The sequence below is a fragment of the Choristoneura fumiferana genome, chromosome 16 (assembly GCF_025370935.1).
Source record: "Choristoneura fumiferana chromosome 16, NRCan_CFum_1, whole genome shotgun sequence".
In the NCBI taxonomy this organism is placed as follows: domain Eukaryota; kingdom Metazoa; phylum Arthropoda; class Insecta; order Lepidoptera; family Tortricidae; genus Choristoneura; species Choristoneura fumiferana.
Window position 1 is genome coordinate 2,979,074 of NC_133487.1, and position 16,222 is coordinate 2,995,295.

At 35.9% G+C, this 16,222-nt stretch overlaps 1 protein-coding gene across 3 annotated transcripts in view; it reads right to left on the reverse strand.

The window, feature by feature from the left end:
* LOC141436007 (uncharacterized) overlaps positions 1-16,222 on the reverse strand; it is a 106,478-nt gene that overhangs the window by 78,357 nt on the left and 11,899 nt on the right. The window contains exon 1 of one of the 3 annotated variants that reach the window (XM_074098836.1): positions 4,128-4,339. The exons of the other annotated variants lie outside the window; for them this stretch is intronic. The gene's annotated coding sequence lies outside the window, so the exon portion shown is untranslated. Of the gene's footprint in view, positions 1-4,127; positions 4,340-16,222 lie in introns of those variants that run through there. 3 annotated transcript variants of the gene reach the window in all.

Genomic DNA, 16,222 nt, shown 5'->3' on the forward strand with positions numbered 1-16,222 from the left:
AAGTATATATATGTATAATCAGAATCTCGGAAACGGCTCCAAAGGAATGAAATTTATTATGTGGGGGTTTTCGGGGATGAAAAATCGATCTAGCTTTGTCTTATCTCTGGGAAAACGCTTTTATTATCGAGTTTTAGCCCGAGCAAAGCTCGGTCGCCCTGGTACTATACCTAAACTTGGAACATTCCGTATACAAAATGCAAAATTCTTACGGCTACTAACGGCTGCGGAACCAAATCTTGGGCGTCTCCGACGACTCCGACACGCTCTTGGGCGGGCGGGTCCGACACGCTCTTGGGCAGTTTTTTCGTTTATTGGCTGTTGCCGGATTGTTTTTGTCCTGTGGAAAGTTTGCACTGACCTGGGATACTAAGTAAGTAATTAGAAAAGTTGATAAACTCTGACATTGTCATTTCACAGTTCAATAACTCAAAGACAACTGTTTTTTTTTTCTCAAACATAGCTAGAAACTACCGCGAGTAAACTCGCTTTATTTATCATAAGTATCAAAAATGGAGTGACTACACTTTGACATAAAAATTTCGAAAAACCTTTACATGGTGTTCTATTAAGCTAACAAGACACCTTTTGTATCTCCTTCTAATTCAAACAATATAAAGATCTCCTTTTAATAAATATATATTTATATAACTAGTCGTTTAAGCATATTGAGATAGTAACGAGGTCTTGGCAGCTTACCGTCGATATTGCAAAATTGGTATTACCACAGACCATAAGATCTAACATCAAAACCTATGGGTGTTATACTGTATGCAATTGGATAAATAATGTAGACAGGTCGTTGATAGCTATGACAAAAATATTGTAATTCCAAGTAGACCACAGAACTCTCTAGAAGTTTTCCCTTCTAACTCTGTGAATCAAACCCTTTTGCACAGTTGCGTACAATATTCAATGGGTCATCGAACTTTACAGTTAAGTTTATTACAATATCACAGTGATCATAAATAGTCGCAGATCGCGGTTGCAAATCGTCGTATCATTGTGCGGTTCCGCTACGCGACCGCATCGGTGTCGCAACTTATACGAGTAACTTAAGCTAGTCATTAAGCGTTAACTGTAGTCTTTACACCGTAATCGTAAATGCAAGTAAAGAACAGACTCGAAAAGATTACATTCTAGCTTAGCTGTGCAATGCCAGGTGATAGGACGAGGACCTATTTCTTCCCAAAGATGTCGTTAAAGGCGATCCAAACGCCTGATGCGACAATGGGCAACCAGCGCTCACCATAATCAATCATTGTCCGCGACCAGTCTGTCAAGAGTGTAGGGACTTAGAAGATGTCGGACCTTAAGATACAACAGGTTGCCTACACTTTTTCGTGACGTCACTGAGGATAGTTAAGCCATGGATACACTGGCTAGGGGGACAAATGACCTGCGACACGTGTAGCCAGCGACGTCGGATGAAGTGGCGCGACGTTGCCGGACTTCGGTCAACCTGTCGGGCAACATCACGTGACACGTGTAGCCAACAACGTCAGGTATAGCCATTGCATATATGTCAGGCCAGGCGGAGTCAGCCGCCTTCGCTTGACATGTCGCCGACACATGTCGTGTTACATTTGTCCCCTAGTGTATCCCTGGCTTTATGGGTCAATTTGGGTATTAACTTGAGTAAATTATCTGTCAGGTGTACCTAACTGGTGATAAAGCATAAATAGTGTAACAATAATAGCAATATTTTTCTAGTGGTTCAAGACTTAAGAAAGCATAATTTCTGATCTTTGAGAGTTTAATAGACAGGTCACTGTTAACCCTGTTCTATTGGTATTAGATAATACTTGTATAATATTATTGTTACCTATAATTGTAATGTAAGTCGCTAATTCTACGAATTATTTGTACATTTGGTAAGTTGGTAGGTACCTTATCAATTTTAATTAATTTGTGTTTGCCTCTGTCTTACTTAATTATTAACTCTTACATCATTGGAAATTAACAACATCAGTATGCACTTAACATTTTTAACAGTTTTAAAAACAAAGAAGTTTGTCAATTGCATAAAATTTTGTTATGGTTTTCTTATTAATCTCAGAATATCAGCATTTAAGAACCAATTTATAATCAGTGTAGATGTATTTTCCGTTTATTTCATTTTAATTTAACGAAAAACTACCATCCCTAAGCCAACTATCACAAGGTAATAATGTTTAATTGCAGATTTAGCACAATATAATGCAATTTAGCACAATATGTACAAAATTTTATGTACGGCACGATATGTTTACAATAGCATGGACAAAATAGAGTATGACAATAGTCAAAAGTAAAATTTACTACGTAGATAGAAAATAATAAACTTATAACAACAAGAAATGTAGGCAAAATAAACATAGCAAAAATCTACTTTTTACGCAAATAACGTTAACCTACATTGTAAAATATTTATTTCAGTGGCAACATTTTGTAATGAGATGTTGCGTTGGACGTGTCGAAAACATGCAGATTCCGACTGTTGCAATACAAAAGTCTATTGTGTATAATACATTGTTATCTAGTAGATAAACAATGGTAGCATAACAATCGAGTGTTTTGGGCCTAAGAAACGTATTAGCTTCGTTTACTTCTGGTTTACTTGGTACACTTTTATCCCCGACAATGTCATCATGAAGTTCAATATCTCAAAAACGGTTAAATCGATTTTTATCAAACATAGCTAAGAATCGCCGCAACGAAATTCGTTTTCACGTAACACTGTATCAAAATCGGTCGATCCGATTGAGAAGTACGATGATATCTAGATAAACATCATCTTAATTTAGCAATGCCTTTAGACAGACTAAGGGGCTGTTTCACCATCCATAGATTAGCGTTAACCGACGGTTAAATGTGATACAATACAATACAATACAAAGACTCTTTATTGTACACCAGACATACAGAAAACAGATACACAGTGAAAAAAAAATTACAAGGTGAGCAATAGGCGGCCTTATCGCTTAAGAGCGATCTCTTCCAGGCAACCTTTTTTACAGAAAGAAGGAAGGACTAGTTTACAACAGGTGGTGCATCAAAAGTAGATCAGAAAATTTAAACGTAACAGCATCTACGAATACATACATAATTATCAGTATCTATTTGTTTAGTTCGAATAGACGGAGACGGCATCACATTTAACCGTCGGTTAACGCTAATCAATGGATGGTGAAACAGCCCCTAAGTGTATCTTGTATTCATTAAATTTCATATATGTAATTGAGTTGTGTACAATTTTTAATACCACGTATAAATTTGAACCATGCGCCGTAATTTTTTGTTTAGGTAGGTATTTATTTGGATTACTAAAATGAAATTTTATTATTAGATTTTGCTCGTAAGCATTGTTATATTATATCTTGCAGAAGTGGGCACAAACGGGTTTTTCAGATTCTTATGAAATAAAGATGAGCTAGAGGAGAACGTTACTCCGGAAAATCTCCTCAAATTACTATTTGTTTGTATTGAAAATTGTGTGGATTTAGACACTTAGATACGTTCAAATACAATACACAAGATATCACTATAAACCTTATTTAAAAAATCCAAGGTTTTTTAAAAACCTTGAGTATTTTATAATAAGGTAAACAAGAGATACAAAGAACACAATTTAAGTTTTTTTTACGATATGGCAATTTACTCTAGTAGAAAAAGATCCAAAAACAGAACCACTGATCATCTTTATTTAAATTCATTTTCGAGTGACTCAATGGTAGAATTTATTGAAGCAAATTTATTACAGATGCAATCTTGCTTGCATCATTAAACTGCCAGATTGCTTTGGTTTGATAATTCTTATAAATTTGCTTGAAATAGGTTGACATACAAAATAAAACTAATAATTTAACTTTTTAACCAAAAGAACACTTCTTTTGCCATTGTCATCTTTTACGGTCAGTTATAAACTACATTAGACCAAAATTTCTTGTTGCTTATAGGTCTAGAAATAGACATAGTTGGATACTACATAAATATAAAATGTGTTTGTCATGCAGACAACTGATAATACAAGCAGTAAGAAAACCAGGTATTTTATAAGACTTATTTTCAAAGCCACTTGGTGCTTGGCCAACGCAATAAAGCTAAAACAACATGGCATTGTTTTCAACGAAACAAAACCAACTCACCTATTCCAAAAAACAGTAAAAAATCCTTTCTGGAACCCACAACAATCACTGGCACAAAACAATCCACAATTCAAAAATAATATAGAGAAAACAATCGGGGACATTCGAAAACAAATGACAGTTGGTCGCGTTCAAATACGATTATTTAAAATGGCGTAAATAAGTGACGGTAGGTTCGGAAACGTTGTCGCGCTAGCGAAGCGCGGAGTATAACTGAAGAACTGAGGTCTTGCAGCGTAGATTGCATGCCTACAGATAGGTGCAGTTGGGGTCATTGTCACTTCGCTCTGTAACTTATAACCCCTGAGGGTGCGAAGACGAACTAGGATGCAGTCAGGTAGAGAATTGGTTGTTTAGTTGGTAAGAGAAAAAAGTAAAATTATGTTACTGGCCCCGTTGCTACAGTGTGTTTTCTACATGGTATATGTTTTCTTTGTAGTTTTTATCCTAATTTTGAATCGTCGTTTATTATATGTATATTAATTTATTTTTTATTTTTGACCTGCATTCTTTGCTTGTTCCGCTCAAATATTGAAAGTCGGATTTTGGTAGAAATATGAAATTTTGATGCAAAAAAGTACAGTCATCAAAATATTTTAAGTACCTACCTTTTAATTTTTTTTATTACAATTGTTATTGTTTCTTTATTAAATGTGGATTCTCTTGATAGTCATTTTGAATATTCGATTATTTTATGATTATTTATTACAAACAATACATACGCTCTGTACGTTAGTTTTTAAAGTTTATTCGCTTTCACATAGATTAAATAAAGTGATAAGATGCTTGGATAGGTATATGTATGTTGAACATACATGTAATTGCATATACATATTATACATACTAACTTGTCATCATGCACGTAAATATACATGTGACACACAATCGTAGCTGTCTTCCACGGGAGGTCACGGAGTAGCATAGTTATTTGGTTTTAAATAATATCTAACATTCAAAAAAATCCTAAATCGATGACGTTTCTCATTTCCAATTGGTTTTCAATACATAATAGGTAACATATATTTAAATGTGTCCTCCAAAAAACGTCACAAAGGGTTCGACTTGTATGCTAGTCACCGCAACATGACATAGTATTACCATTACCATACATTTAATGAGGTGAAACCGGCAGCCAAAGCATTTTTTAGACACCCAACCCACCCATAGCTCTGTACTAACAAAGAGGTTGTATTGTATAGGAAACATACGCCAAGGTCTCCGTCGGTCGACGCCGGCGCAGGTCACGAGACTAAGTATGCGCAGATGTGACATTGTTGGATGCGACGATGCCTAAATATTAAGGTCTCTGTGAGGACGTGCTCTTGCTTTAAAGCAGGGTTTCTTAAAGTGGGGTCCACGGACCCCTTGGGGGTCCGTAGCATGTGTGTCAGGGGCCCCACAGTAGGCCAGTCCATAGATGAGAGTATTTATAAAGGGTCAGTTTGTAAACTTATTTACTAGGAAATTTCCAGATTTTTTTTTGACAGGGGTCTGTGGAATTGTTTAAATTATGAAAGTGGTCCGTGACTGCAAAAAGGTTAAGAAACCCTGCTTTAAAGGATGCGGCAGCTTAGCTTTTCTCTGAATTTTCTATGATCTATATAGTATGATAATATTTTTGACGGGAAATGCTTGAATATATTAAAGATTTCATATTGAAAAATTGTTTTTCTCTCTTCGTTAATTTCCTTTGTTTTACATCGTACTCTAGCTATACCATTTCGGCATTAACTAAAAAGCTAAATTTGAAGTCAACCTTCGCCAGAAAATAAGGGTTCCTCTGACAGGATAGTTGGCGCTAATATAGTGAGGTAGCGACTGACAACTTTCACATTTTGTGCGACGTCTGTATTTGGTTAAATAGCTAAATGTTATAGTTAGCTTATTTATATGTTGTTATGTATCTATCTACCTATCTATCTGTTTAGATTTGTTGTGTATGTGTATTGTATGAGTTAGTGTTATATATTCTTGATATTGCTCAAATCTTATGAATTAAATTCGGGTTTTGTTCCGCGTACCTTGATTTTAGAGCAGCTCAACCGAAACTGAAACCGAATTTAATTCATAAAATTAGTAATTACCGCGATAGTCTAAAATATTGTGTTGCTCAAATCTATAGTAAATTGCACCACCTGCTAAAATTTATATTGCTTCCCTTAGAAAATCTCTTTGTATATACTTACCTGTGTTTTCTGTACTGCTTACTATGTGTTGGTGTGCAATAAGGAGTTATTGTATTGTATTGTAAATCAGCCAATCGCAAGCAATGCTGAAACGTCAAGTCAAACGGACCTCACGATACTAACGCCATCTAGCGATATTTCGGCTAACTATCAAGAAATCCTCATCTATGTAAAGTTTCTCTAACTCGCGGAACCTCTCGAGTCCAAAACCGTTTGTTTGATGAGAAACCATGACCACGAGCTAACACTTTATAAACTGACATTGCAAAACAAAGGAGTAGGTAGACGGTTAAGCCCCTCTGCGGACTTTATAATCTATGGCCACAGTTATATTAAAGTTTACGTTCACTTCGATACTTGCATAATTACATCCTTATAGCGTAGCAGGTTGATTTGGGACACTGGACTAGTGCAGCTGCATTACTGCTTACAATATTATAAACACGTGTCGTATACGTTAATAAGTAATAACCTACAGCAAGCTTGCTTGCGGTATCAAAAACCTTCAGTCACTTGACCTGAGATGTAAGTACGTTTCAGAATTTGATATTTGAATTTCAATTTATTTGTTTTTAGACTTCAAATCATCACCATAATTTAAATCATCATATAAATAGTATAAATGTCTAAGATGTCTATTTAGTATTATACATATAGGTACCTATTCTATACATCATACATCCCTATATAAACTAGATACAACGAATTAATGATGTAATTTTTATTTTTCATAGTTTTTGTTTTGCTTTGCTTGTACTTATAGTTATGTAAGTGAATTGTAATATATTTTTTGTTTAAAAAAAAAGAGACGTATTTTTACTTAGTTTCTTGCGACGCATTTCTTGATGGTGATGGTCTTTCCGAAAGTGCCGTGGTTGTTTAAAAAAACTGAGTGACTTCAATCTACTTCAATGCGGCTACAATCGCTTCTGTGATGACAGTGTGATATTTTATCTCAAAAATAAAAGTTATTCTTATCACTTTGTACATTATATACCTTCGTACTTGTCTCATATCGAATTACTATTTTATATTAATACAATGAAGCCTTTTGACTGACGCCGACCACAGACACAACCTGTTTAGGAACTCAGGTGAACCCACGGAGTGAATTAAGTGGCCATAATTAAACTGCGTAGCAACTAGAAACTACCGTTCGGAGTTTTGTTTTTAACCCCCTGTAAAAAAAGGGGGAGTTATATGTTTGATGCCAATGTCAATCTGTCTGTAGCATCGTAGCTCTCAAACGGACAAATTAATTTCGATGCGGCTTTTTGAGTAAAAGCGAGTTTTCTTGCTAGTTCTTAGCTATTTTTCATTAAAACCGGTTCAGCCGTTTTAAAGATATTAAAATTTTGAAATTAAAATAGTTCAACTTTTCTAAGTTTGTTATTAATAGACACTGACAAAGTTGACCTTTGATGGACAGAGCCATATTTTACAAGCTTTTATTTAAGTTCCGTTTTTGGGTCAAATCTTGCAAGTTCATTTTGACCCACTCCTAATTGTCAAATTGAGTTGATATATATTTAGGTTAGATGATTGTACTTATCAATAAAAAGTATAGTTAGCAAAAAAGTTTGTATTAGAAAATGAAATTTTCATCAGTAACTTATTTAAAAATTAACTAACTACCGCTCGGGTCCAACCACACAATTTCCATAACTATAATGGTCAAAATTGAACCCGCCCCAGATTCTAAATTACAAATTTAATTACACAATAACTAGAGTCATAAAATGTATTTAATTACAACTTTTATAGGTTAAAAACTCCGTGTGAAAGCATTCGTAAAAGTTGTTTTATTTCTAGATGCGCGGGCGTCTCACTTTGTCGCTTAGGTTTTAGATGCTGTCGTCTTCCTCTAACGATCAAGTAGTCTAACCGTTGTTGGTGGAAAACGGGTTGTAGTTTGTAGTTTTTGCTTTATTAGCAGCATTACGTTAGTGTAACAGGTTATCCGAGGTGTATCAAAGTTCGAATAGCGGTGTACTAAGCGTGAATTGCACCTAGTTACAGTACAGTCAAGATCAAAGATATCTTTACACTTTAGTACAATCGGCACCCTTACTTAAGTATCCACTTTTTCACAATAGATGCATAGAATGACATATGACGACCAAATAGCCAAGTGGGCAGAGAACCTGTTTAAGTCAGTATCTTAGACCATAACAATGTTTACGAGGAAAGAGAATGCCTTCTGGTACCATCAGCCAAATATGTGGTCTACCACCCTAAAGTTGATAATCGTTTGTATGTCATAAAACAATAATGCCAATAGATGTGTCTGTCAACTTGAAAGTTCGACTTTAGCGACATATTAATTTGATAGAAACTTGTTTGAAAATTGATAGACCACTTATTTGGCTTATGGTACTTACCTAACCATTTCATTGAAACAAAAGTTATCTAGTTAGTATTTAATTAATGCATGTTGATAATTAAGGTAAAAAAACTAAAAATGATACGTGACCTCAAATAACATTTATTTTGCAAATACGTGGAAAGATGTGTAACTGTGTGTTGACACGCGAAATGAGAGAATTAATTACTTAATGGAATAAGTTAACATTGTTTTATGACAAAAAATATATTTTTTTTTGCGATGAAATGAGTGCGCTTTTTTATTCTAGGGTGTACCGTATAAGGTAAACGTCCAAGTGCTCGACACGCTAGTGCCCAATAGACGACACCCAGCTGTCAGTTCTATTGCTAATGGCATAAGATTAAAGATGCCAACTACTGGAACAGTGACGAGCACTCGAGCACTCGTTCGTTTACCTTATATCGCATGTGCTCTACCTACTTATTCTAAAAAATAGACACTATGAAAGTTGAGGTAATATTACTTTCCGATTTTGTAAATAGCAGAATAGTTAGTTGGTATAATTTGAGCACCGGCACGCGTTTCTGGTAAAAAGGGACTTGACGGACATACAACGTGATTAATTAAGGGTTCCGTTTTTCCGATTAAACTACGGAACCCTAATTGACAATTGAATTAAGTGAAGAATTTAAGAAAAGATTATTACTTTATCCATTTGCTAATCGTTTTTCTTTAACTATTTTGGAACCTAATAAAATAATACTTATGAAAACTCAAGCGACATCAAATGTCATAAATGTCATAATATGACGTGAAGTAATTTATTTTAATAATTAATTGCATCTGCAAGTCGCTTATCAAAGAGGTCAAAATGTTACAGAATAATGTTAAAAGTCGGTAACATGCGGAAAATCGATAACTGATGGAATAGTCGATAAAACACATTGGTCAATCCCTCTTGATATTTGATTTTTGCTATGAACATTCCGCCCCTTGATCATTAATGATTAATGGTCGCAACATAGGAGTAAGAGTTATTTTGCGACCAAATTTAATCGCAATTGCGTGCGCCTTTTGCGTTAGGTGACAAGATTTATTTAATTTTGCTGTATTATTTTGAGTTACAGACGGGAAAAGTAAACCAAATAAAGATAGTGCCTTTAGCCACGGATAACACGCCAAATAAATATGTATTAAGTTATTTATTCCGACTATGTCCGACGTGTTCCGAGCTGACGTGACCATTTAAAATTTTCAATGATTGGCTTACATTACCCTGATCTTTTAATCTTCGGTTTTTTTCCGAAAGATTCTTTAATGGGTTATAATTGGACGATGATCGTATGAATATTATGTAAGTGTGTTATGTAACTGTTCGTTTTTAACTATGGAATATCAAAAAGTAACTATATAGCCACTTTGTAATACTTCTTAAAACAATTGAGATTTAGGGGCTGTTTGACCACCCATTGATTAATTTTATTTAACGGATAAATGTGATGCCGTCTCCGTCTATTCGAACAAAACGAAAAGAGACGGCATCACATTTATCCGTCAGATAAATTTAATTAATTGTGGTGAAACAGAGGGTTTGTCTTGTATTTTGCTAAAATAAGTTTTTTTTTGCAGGCTGTTCTTTTTGGTGACTGTGCTTGCATTGTCACCCAACATGTGTACAACATACTTACACCAAATTACAAGTCAATCCGCCCACAACTAGAGGGTCAAAATTAACTTGCAAGAATAAGAACAAGTTTTTTTTACTTTTATTTTTGTTTTTGTAATAACGCATATGTTAATTTTGGTATATATGTATATTGCATGTAAATAAAAGCAAAATATGGAAATAACTTGTAAGATTTGAAACAAACAAATATGCGAGGTGAAGTTAAATGAAAGCTTCTTATAGCTAAACATAATCAGCACCACCATGGTGTATGCAGACTTCCTCACGAGTTTTTTTTTCACCGAAAATCTCACAGTGAGTTTTCAGGTGTTTGAAATTAATGTACGAAATTACACTTGTTTACCACGAGCTTTAGGTACGGTGAATCTATGTGTTTAAAAAATAACTTTTATTTTTAAATTGGCTATGGCAGTTAATAATCAACGACCACGCGTTAAGTTTGAAGATGGGCACATTAAATTAAGTAAGGACAAACAAAGTAAATGGATAAAGCAAGATAAGTAGGAGTAAGTGGGAGGTAACCTTTGCATTTATATTGAGTGACCTTTTGTCTTTATCACTTTTGACTGTTTGTAATTTATTAAATAAAAGCTTCGTCATTTTATCGAATGTAAATTTGACGATATTTTTTCACATTAAAAAAAATATCTAGTGCAGACACTTCGATGAAAATTGGATTCTTGTTCGTTACTTTGTGATTTTTGTATGATACTTAAATAACTAGCTTTTGCCCGCGGCTTCGCTCGCGTGGAATTCGGTTATCGCGCGCTGTTCCCTCGGGAACTGTGCATTTTTCCGGGATAAATAGTAGCCTATGTCACTCTCTGGCCCATAAACCATCTCTACTTATGCCAAAAATCAGGTCGATCCGTCGCTCCGTTTCGACGTGAAAGACGGACAAACATACAAACACACACACTTTCGCATTTATAATATTATAGTAAGTACCTATATGGATATATATTATGGCCTAGAACAGTTTGATTCTTATTTTAAAGTGGCTCTGATCCAAAACGCCCTTTGCTTGTTAACCGACTTCAAAAAAGGAGGAGGTTCTATGTTCCAATGTTTGTATTATTTTTTTATGTATGTTCACCGATTACTCAGTCAATTGTGGACCGATTTTCAATTCGTTTTTTATCCGAAAGAGTACTTTTCTGAGGTGGTCCCATTGTCACCAAGTCAAGATCTGATGATGGGATCCCAGGGAAATCGAGGGAAAACCTCAAATTTTATAGGCACACCTATGGCGATTTTGGCATTTTTAGCATTAAGATAAGCATTTACATTCAGAAAGTATCATTTGGCAAACTGGACCTGATGAAGAAGACCGTAGATGACCAATGGATTTCGTCAAAGCTAAGTAATGCTCGCTCGTCTATAAATGATCATGATTAATATACCTAGATAAGCGTCTAAGAAGAAGCTTTAAGTTAATGATTCTTTCGAACTGATCTGATGCTGAAGCCGGAAGGTAGGCAGCGGAACTCTGTTATAAAACAACGTAAGTAACTAAGCCGTGTTTGGGCTTAGTGGAATCGTTCTGAGATGTACTTTGGCTACGAATCACTAAACAGTGAGAAAAAAAAAACAAAAATGTAAAACCGACTTCAAAAAAATAAAAAATAACAAAAAATGTAACCGACTACAAAACCCTTGAAAATATTTCTCTAGGTACCTACTAGCTCTATGTCGGTGACTCAGCACGACCCAGCAGGAGGGATTGAAACACATAGTATGTAGGTGAGGTGGACGACTATTGTTCCACTCCTGCTAGGGTCGTGCCGAGTCACCGACTTCGAGCTAGTAGGTACAGTCACCAGCATTAATATCTGCCATAGAGGAGCGTGCAAAAATATCTGACACGTCCTTCCGGCCCTAGAAACCTAGCCGACGGCCTAGTCGTATCAGATATTTATGTACGCTTGTTGTGTCAGATATTGGTGCTGGTGACTGTACCTAGAAAAATATTTTCAAGGGTTTTGTAGTCGGTTCCATTTTTTGTTAAGTATTTGTTTATTTTTTTGGAGTCGGTTTTACTTTTTATTAATTTTCTAAAAAAATAGAATTATATCTAGGGTGTATAATTATTATTACTTAACTACTATCACTACTACTACTTTACTATTACTACTATTACTTTACTATTATCATTAATTTTAATACTTAGGTACCTACGCGAACGAAGTTGCGGGCAAAACCTAGTTAATGCATAAGTAAATAAATACACAAACCGTGCTCATAACTATGATACTACTAGAGGTAACAAAATGCATTTTATATCTTAACATGAGCATGCTAACCCACCGCTGGCATGTGACGTGCTAGGCGCGTGCACTTGCCTGTAATGCGTACCCAGGCGTCTTCAGTTTTAACCCCCGACGAAAAAGAGGGGTGTTATAAGTTTGACCGCTATGTGTGTCTGTGTGTCTGTGTGTCTGTATGTCTGTGTGTCTGTCTGTGGCACCGTAGCTCTTAAACGGGTGGACCGATTTGAATGCGGTTTTTTTATTTGAAAGCTGGTTTCTAGCGATGGATCTTAGACATGATTTATCAAAATCGGTTCAGCCGTTTGAAGATCATCAGATCTTTTGTTCGCTGCGGTAGGAATCTTAGACGCATAATGGATATTTACTTTACTTTCAAACATATTTGGGACCTATAATTTGAAGCACCCATGTATGCTATATAGCTACGCAAGATTATGGAATCTCGCCTGATGCTGCAGCCAGGATATCCAGAACACTAGTAGGTACACTCTTAATAAAACTATAGCAGATATATCGTGTTTGGGTTCGTTTTGATCAGTATTTGATTCTACAAACAATTCAATGGTGGCAACAGGATGAGCTGATGCTGCAGCCAGGATATCCAGCACAATAGTACACTCTATAAAAAATAATAGCACATATGTCGTGTTTGGATTCGTTTTGATCAGTAATTGATTCTACATACAATGCAGTGGTGGCAACACGACGAGCTGATGCTGCAGCCAGGATATTCAGCACACCAGTATACTCTTGAAAAAATAATAGCAGATATGTCGTGTTTGATTCCTTTTGATCAGTATTTGATTCTACATACAATGCAATGGTGGCAACAAGACGAGCTGATGCTGCAGCCAGGATATCCAGCACACTAGTACACTCTATAAAAAATAATAGCACATATGTCGTGTTTGGATTGGTTTTGATCAGTAATTGATTCTACATACAATGCAGTGGTGGCAACACGACGAGCTGATGCTGCAGCCAGGATATTCAGCACACCAGTATACTCTTGAAAAAATAATAGCAGATATGTCGTGTTTAATTCCTTTTGATCAGTAATTGATTCTACATACAATGCAGTGGTGGCAACAAGACGAGCTGATGCTGCAGCCAGGATATCCAGCACACTAGTATACTCTTGGAAAAATAATAGCAGATATGTCGTGTTTGATTCCTTTTGATCAGTATTTGATTCTACATACAATGCAATGGTGGCAACAAGATGAGCTGATGCTGCAGCCAGGATATCCAAACACACTAGTACAGTTTAAAAAAATATATATCAAAGTTTAAAAAACATGAAATAAAAACTTAAATTTAAAATTTAAAAACCCCCGACTTAAAAAACGCCAGCAAAAATAAAAATAAAAACGCCCGAAAAAAACGCTGCTTGAAAAGACAATTAAAAAGTAAAAAATAATTATGCGCTACCTAGCTGTTGCCCGCGACTTCATCTGCGAAGAATTCGTTTATCTCTATCCCGCGGGGACTATGCTGATTTCCCGCAAAATTAGCCTAAGTTAATTTAGTATAAAGTATCTAGTAATATTTTTTTTATATAAGCGTTGTCGGTGTCGGGGGACCGCTAAGGTTAATACTTTAAAAAAATACAACATAGTTTCATGTTAACCTTAGCGGTCCCCCGACACCGACAACGCTTATATAAAAAAAAATATTACTAGATACTTTATACTAAATTAACTTAGGCTAATTTTGCGGGAAATCAGCATAGTCCCCGCGGGATAGAGATAAACGAATTCTTCGCAGATGAAGTCGCGGGCAACAGCTAGGTAGCGCATAATTATTTTTTTACTTTTTAATTGTCTTTTCAAGCAGCGTTTTTTTCGGGCGTTTTTATTTTTATTTTTGCTGGCGTTTTTTTAGTATTATTTATTTAAATTTTGCTAACTTGTAGCTAGGGCTGCCATCTCTAAAATTTGGCTACCAGGACAAGACGCGTGAAAACCCCGGATTTTGGAGCCCAAAACCCGGACATGTCAACAGGTTTAGGTTTTTATTAAACTTGGTCAGTAGGTAGGTATAATAAAATATAGGCCAATCAAATAAGATCCTTATAAAACGATTTACAGCTTGCTGGAAATAAATTCTTCGAAAAATTGTAATTTCATTGGTCTAAAAATTAAAAATATTTTTAAACCCGGACTACAAATGAAACCCCGCCCGGACGCTCCCCGGACGCCCTCTAAACTAGGACAAATCCGGGGAAACCCGGCCGGATGGCAGCCCTACTTGTAGCTAATAACACCATGGGTTCGAATCCCGAAATAAATGATTTGTATTTGTTAATATTTCGCGATCTGATCCCTGAACCGAAACATGGTTTTTGCAAAGAGCTATCCAACGACACCCCACGTCATATATTTTATACAATCAGCAAAAGAGCTTGTATTAAGAATGTATTTATTTCTTAACAAATGTATATACTTAACTTTAATCTTAAAGACTCTGCCCATGACAGCAGCGGCTATACCAATATTATTTATTTATCACTTCGCAAAGCAATTGTGAGATCAAATGCATTTAACAAGGCAAACAATACCCATTTTGTTAAATAGAGAGCCTCAAAAACCAATCTATTTAGTTATGTCAATAATACCTCTGTAAGTATATGAATAATCAGCAGGTGGCAGGACCTTGTGCAAGGTCCGCCCGGATTGCTACCACCATCTTGCTCGCTAATCCTACCGTGAAGCAGCAGTGCTTGCACTGTTGTGTTTCGGCGTGGAGAGTAAGACAGCCGGTGAAATTACTGGCACTTGAGATATTCCATCTTAGGTCTCTAGGTTGGCATAACGCATCTGCGATACCCCTAATGTTGCAGATGTTTATGGGCGGTGGTGATCTCTTACCATCAGGAGACCCACTTGCTCGTTTGCCATCCAGTCGAATAAAAAAAAACTGGGTTTACTAATATGATGCATAAAATCGAATCTTACGATTTCGTTTCTCATAACAACCTAGCAGCCCTTTAGCAGAATCATCATATCACCGAATTACTTTTCGCATGTATTTTTTCTCATACTATCATTTTGCATAATTTTGTAAAGCAGAATATTAACATCACATAATATCGATGAGAATAATATTTATATGTTCGAATAGTTGCTCCGCAGAAAGACATCTCATGATATATACTTTGCACAAGGATAATAAAAAGCAATTTATTGGCAGCAGTAAGATTCTTGTTCTGATCGCAGTTCTAACCTAACCCAACCTACTATGTAGCTGCGGTTCTGTTCTGGCGCTATGCCTGCTGCTGTTAGAGCACGCTTACTTTGCTGGCCTTACTTAAACCTTAACCCATTCTCATGGTAGCTGTTTGTTTATTTAAAATTCCGTAAAAATAAAATAGTCATAGTAGTTGCTATGCCATTATGCCATATAAAAATCTGCGATACTAATTAATGTTTTGCTATTTAATATTCTGAGAAAGGATTATCAAAGGGTCATCGTACTAATATATCATATCGCAGGAATTCGCAGGAATGCGCGATGCGAATCAGATCGGAAGTTTTTGCGATGCGTCCTGCGAGCTCGCCGATTTCTGCGCTGCGATGCGAATTCGCAGTTTTGTGTGGGAGCCCTAAGCTGTGTGCGTTGCACGA